Source organism: Phocoena phocoena, chromosome 9, assembly GCF_963924675.1.
Source record: "Phocoena phocoena chromosome 9, mPhoPho1.1, whole genome shotgun sequence".
NCBI classification, from domain to species: domain Eukaryota; kingdom Metazoa; phylum Chordata; class Mammalia; order Artiodactyla; family Phocoenidae; genus Phocoena; species Phocoena phocoena.
Window position 1 is genome coordinate 44,075,234 of NC_089227.1, and position 6,421 is coordinate 44,081,654.

Sequence of the window (6,421 nt, forward strand, 5' to 3'; positions counted from 1 at the left end):
TAAAATTCAAAGCAAAATGGTCTAACATCAAATTTTGTATTAAACTGGTAGTAATTTCTCCGAGCTCCATAGATTTCAATAGGATAATAATGCCTACCATTTACTGAGCATCAGGGACCATACCCTGGGTTCTATTTACGTTATCCACTGTTTCCCTAGTGATTCTGTGAGCGTCAATCAGCAATTTAGTTTTAAAAGTAAACCTCTCAGGTTAGATAAGATCTCCTTCTTCACATTGGTTCTCCATGGAAGCCAACTTAAAACAAATCTCAGCGTCACTGGACCATTCATTCCTACCCCCTCCATCTCGTAAGTCTCTTCTCTAGTCAGTAACACCATCCTCTCTCCAAATTTTTCAACTAACCCTCTAACCATTCCTTCTCAGATTATCTACAGGCTGCTCATCTTCATATATTAAACACTCGCGCTTCTCAGGGCTCCATCAGTAACTCTCTTTGTCTCTTTTCACTCTGATTAGACAATTCTGCCTATTTCACAGTTTTATTTATTACTTAACACCCAATGACCAACAGGTTCATAAGTCCAGCTCTGACATTTTTCTTGACCCAACTATTCAATTGTCTATATGTCCTAGAGATAGATGTCCTAGAGATACTTAGAATTAGCATGCCTAAAGCTGAACACATTATATCACTATGTTACATGCATATCCTGTTAGTTGGTGTGACAGATTCCTGGAGTTCTCTACTTATGATATGATTAAGTGACCCTTTGTCAAGTGACCTCTCATTGAAATGGAGGAATATACCTCCCCGTATATGCAAATTTTCCTCTTTTTCTCTTCCTTTTTTCTTTCTTTCTTTCTTTCTTTTCTTCCTTTCTTTCTCTCCTTACTTCCTAGGAAATCCTTCTTTAGGATTCCTTTTAATCCTAATCAGAGCCTTCAAGAGGTATAGCATGTTCCTACCTGATCCTCTAGTCAGCAGAAGAATAGCAGACACCAGGTAAAAGCTGCATCCTTCAGCATGGGTCCTGAAATGAAAAAACACATGAAGCAGACCAGAACCTGACCTGTGATCTGGATCACAGCCACCATAGCTGACTTGTAGCTCCACAGATCCAAAAGTAAGAAATAAATATTTGTTGTTTAATCATCAATATTTGGGGATTATTTGTTTTACAGCATTATCATGGTCAAAGCTGATTAATTGGTGACACCACTACTTCACTGAAAACCTAAGAATTAGATGTCTTTATGCCATCTTTTTGTTTCCTACACATCAAAAATAAAATACCAGCACCTCTCAGTTTTTTACCTAATTATCTCTCATATCTCTCCTCCCTCCTCTGTTTCTGCTCCTGCTACTGACTCAGGTTCATATCATCAGTCATCTGGTCTATGTCAAAGGCCTTCTAGTCTCAGCCTTTTGAGTTTCTACCTCCATACAGATGCCCTCTTCCGTGCCACCATAAAGCTACAACAAAAATGTGTGCACATCACACATTTGTTTAAATCTTTTCACAACTTCCCCCTGCTTACAGAATCAAGTCAAACTCCTTAGCTCAGCACAGAAGACTGCTTTTGAGCAGGCCTCTGTCCACTCATCCATCTTCATATCCTGCCCCCTGGCCCCTGCTTGACTGTTTCACATTCATCAATTACAGGATCCTTAGAACTTCTAAATACACAACTGTATGTCTCAACCTGTGGCCTCCGCACCTTCTTTCCTTTGCTTTGAATTCTCTCAATTCAACCTCTATATGAACTCTTAATCTTCCTATATACCTCTGTTCAGAGATAACCCTTCATCCTCTCCACTTTTCTCAGAGATCTGTGCACCTAAACATATTATTAATCATTTACTCCATGCTGTTTAAATCTTCTCTACTGGACTGTGTCATTCAGTTTTGCACCCCTTGCCTACCTTGAACTGGATTGAGCTGAACTTTCAGCCACACTTGGAAAGCACAGTGTCCAGAAAATAGCCTAGTGTACCTCTTACAAGACAGCACATCAGAGGCTCTGGAATAGCAAGTCTTCATCTATGAAGTGCTCAAATATGCACAACTGGAAAAAGTTTCAGGCAAATCTCAGCCTGGTGAAATGAGCGAAAGGAATAGGACCAGAGTGGGAGACTTAGGACTGAAGACAGAAGCTCCCTCGCCCTAAACACCCTCTAACATTCTTCTCAGAATCAGGGGCTGATGAGAAATTTAGTCTGAATGGATTACTCTATGACTGACTCATTAACCCTTCTCATTTCCAGGGCCAAGCATGACATGGAACCCCAAAATCCCCAGATGTCCCTAAATTCTAGTTTCATTCTGCATTAATACACCATAAATCCTGTATCACATTTCAGTACTATCAGACCCTGCCTTAACCCCTCCACCTTCAGCACCAGATAAAAGAGAGAAGGGGAGCTAGAGAGAGGGGAGTTCAAGAAAGGAAAATGAACACCTTATCATAACTACCACCAGCCTTGGATCTGGTAAATGGGATTAACTAGACCCATAGGAAAATAGGACTCTAGACTTGATGGCTCTGAGCTTCTGAATGAATCTGGCAGAAAGGAGAACTGTGAAGCCCGCAGTCAAGAAAATACACTAGCACTTTTTCCCATCACAGTTAAATTCCTGACATCGTAGTCACCTGCGGCTCCTGCTTCATGATCTTTGAGGTCTCACTAAGCTCCCCTGAATCATATTTCCATCCCTGCACTGATAGGGCTCTAAGGTAACCTGTAGCCTACATTTAACTGAATTCAATAGCCTTTCTCAATTTTTACATCATCAATTCTCCATAAAACCATCCTTATCAGGTTTCTTTTCAGCCTCTCTGAGCGTTCCTTTTTGTCTCCTATGCTGGTTCATCTGAGTAACTCTCCCCAAACTGTCAGTTTTCTAGTTTCAAGCCACCCCTTTGAACCTAAACTACAGCCTAACATCTTCAGCAACCAGAGGTTATCGTCATTCAAATGTCCTACAGTTGTCTGACACTAAACATACAAGAGTAAACTCACTAATACTCCCAACACGCCCCCAGCACACACACGAAGTCCTATTCACAGTTACCCTAATTTCATTAGTGACACCTAAATTTTCTTTCCACACAGCCTTTAAACCTCAGAATTAGCTCTCACTGTTTTAGTATGTGTCTCATAGATCAGTCATGTACATCATCTCATCACGTCTTCCTTCAGAATATCTTTCACCCACCTCCTTACGACCAATTCTAGATGAAGTCTTCATCATCTCATGTCTGGACAGCCGCCTTCTGAAATGTTTTCCCTGGCTATAGTCTTTCCCAAGTCCCATTAATCTCACTACTGTGAGCACCATAATAGTAGGGACTATGTCTTATTCACCTTTGTACTCCCAGCACCTAATATGGTGCCAAACACATAATAGATGCTTAATAAATATTTGCCTGATGCATGGATTAAATTCCTTATACACCTCCAGATTATTTCTTGTTATTTTTTTTAAAGCTTTCCTTTTTTTAGTTAAATTTATTTATTTATTTATTTTTAAATTTTTTTTTGGCTGCGTTGGGTCTGCATTGCTGTGCGGGCTTCTCATTGCAGTGGCTTCTCTTGCTGCAGAGCACGGGCTCTAGGCCAGTAGGCTTTAGTAGTTATGGCACACTGGCTTAGTTGCTCTGTGGCATGTGGGATCTTCACAGACCAGGGATCGAACCTGTGTCCCCTGCATTGGCAGGTGGATTCTTAACCATTGTGCTACCAGGGAAGTCCCTGGATTATTTCTTAAATAACACATTTGCCCTTTTATTCCGTTGCACACCAAAAATAAATAAATAAATAAAACTTCTTTTATTTTCCCATATATAGAGAAGGCTATTTTATGTGTTCACTTATTTTTTCCAATAAACCATTTCTTCAAGAGAATCTTCACTCAGACACATGGTAAGTAAAACAGAAACTCAAAGCCTCTCTGGTTGAGTCTGGTGGAGAATGCTTAGATCCGCATCTATAAACTCTCCATTCCACCTCCTCTCCTTTGTTCCATCCCCAAGCAATCCTAGATAACTGTCCAGGATACTCTAAGACAGTAGTTTCCAAACCTTAGTTTGCTTAATTTTCACCTGGACGAGGTTATTAAAATGTGCCTTACCAGCCCCACTTTCAATTACAATTTATTGGTCTGGGCTTTGACCCTGAAAAGGATGCATTTTAACAGCATCCAGGTGATCCTAACGAACACTGTCAGAAGAATACACTTTGAGAAACCTTACTCTAGAAGCAGATGGATTGGAATTTTAAAACTATCTCACAGGATGACATCTGAACCTCTCGTGGTAGCAATTAAGGACTGTCAAAGCCTCATGAAAAGATGACAATTGAGTAAAGATTGAAGGAGGTGAAGGAGTAAGCCATGAAAATATTTGGAGTAAGAGCTTTCCGGGCATAAGGAATGGCAAGCGAAAAAAGCTGAGAAAGAAGTACAACTTCACATATTAGAGGAACAGCAAGAATGCCAATGTGTCTGGGGAAGAGTAAGCCAGGAAAAGATGGCAAAGAGATGAGGTCAGAGGTGACAAATTTGAGTAGCATCTGTAGGGCATTGGAAGGATTTGGCTTCATAAGTCCTTACAGAACACTCTTACATTGAGCAAAGAAGTGACACATCTGACACTTTAATGAGATTATTCTAGATACCATGTCAAAAACACCTTTAAGGGGAGAAAGAGGGGAATCAGGAAGAACAGTTAGGGACCATTGCAATGATCCAAGCAAGAGGCAATGATGACTCGGTGACATGGGTTGTGGTAGAATTGGTAAGAAAAGAACCAATTCTGAATATATTTTGAAGGGAAAGTTGACATAATTTGCTGATGGATTGAATGTGGAATATGAGACACACTGTTGTCTCCAGGGTTTTGCCCTGAGTACCCTGATTAATATGAAGAAGACTGTGAGAGAAGAAAGTAAGGCAGAGGGAGAAGAAAAATTGACAGCTGAGTTTCAGACATGTTAACATGTTAAGTTTGAGATGTATATTAGACATCCATGTGGATGTATTGAGTATTATGAGTCAAGAATTCAGGGGAGGGACTTCCCTGGTGCTCCAGTGGTAAAGAATCCGCCTTCCAGTGCAGGGGATGCCGGTTCAATCCCTGGTCGGGAAGCTAAGATCCCACACGCCGCAGGGCAACTAAGCCCACGTGCCACAACTACTGGGCTCGTGCGCCTCAACGAGAGAGTCCACGTGCTGCAAACTACAGAGCCCATGCGCCCCGGGGTCCACACGTCACAACCAGAAAGAGAAAAACCCGCCTGCCACAACTAGAGAGAAGCCCAAGCGCCACAATGAAGAGCCTGTGCTGCGACAAAAGATCCTGCATGCCTCAATGAAGACCCTGCATGCCACAACCAAGACCCAACGCAGCCAAAACAATAAAGAAAATAAATTTAAAAAAAAAAGAATTCGGGGTAAAGTTTTGGGCTGAAAATATAAATTTAGATATTATTTATTAGAAGGTATTTACAGACATGAGCTCATCAAGGGACTCAGTGCAGATGAAGACGAAGAGTCCTTGAGCACTTCATTGTCAAGAGGTCAGGTGGGGGGTGGGTCCAGGGAAGCGGACTTAGAGGGAGTACTCAGTGATGTAGGAGGAAGCCAAGAGAGAGAAGTAGGAAACTCAATCAAATGCTTTGATAAGTCAAGTAAGATTGGAAACGACCACTGAATTTAGAAATATGGAAATCTTTGGTGACCTTGGCAAGAGCAGTTTCAGTGGGTGGATGAGGGGGAAGGTGAGTGGAGTAGATTCAACGAAGAAATGTAAAGAGAGAGAGTGTACACAGAGAGTATAGACCACTCTTGCAAGATGTTCTTCACCCCTCTTAACTTCCTTCTCCCTGAGTCTCTGTACCAACTAGTACCAGTCTGCTCATTTCGGCATTTTATCATATCTCACCCTCAGTGATACTTAACTCCTCATTATGTTTATACCTTCTTTCTAACTAATTTGGAAGCTCTTAGTGGAGAGGATCAATAACTCCTTCTACATCTGCAACAACCCCACCCCCACTCCCACTCAGAGCTTTGCACAATTCTGTGCCTACAGTGAGTATTCGAAAATATATGATGAACTACATAAATATTTCTCTAATGGCATTCTCTGCCCCCTTTTCTAACTCTTCTGCCTGATTATAATTTTAAGCAGAGTGTAGGTCAAATTTCTGATCCTCATTTTGACCTTTAGGGACCTTCATGAAATGGTTCTACCCAAAATGTATCTTTTAGCATTTTCTTATATAGCCCTCTGTTTCAGTCAGGATAATTTATAGACCATATCCTGAAAAGAGGAATTTTTTTTTTTTTTTTTGCAGTACGCGGGCCTCTCCCGTTGCAGAGCACAGGCTCCGGACACGCAGGCTCAGCGTCCATGGCTCACGGGCCCAGCCGCTCAGCGGCATGTGGGATCTTCCCG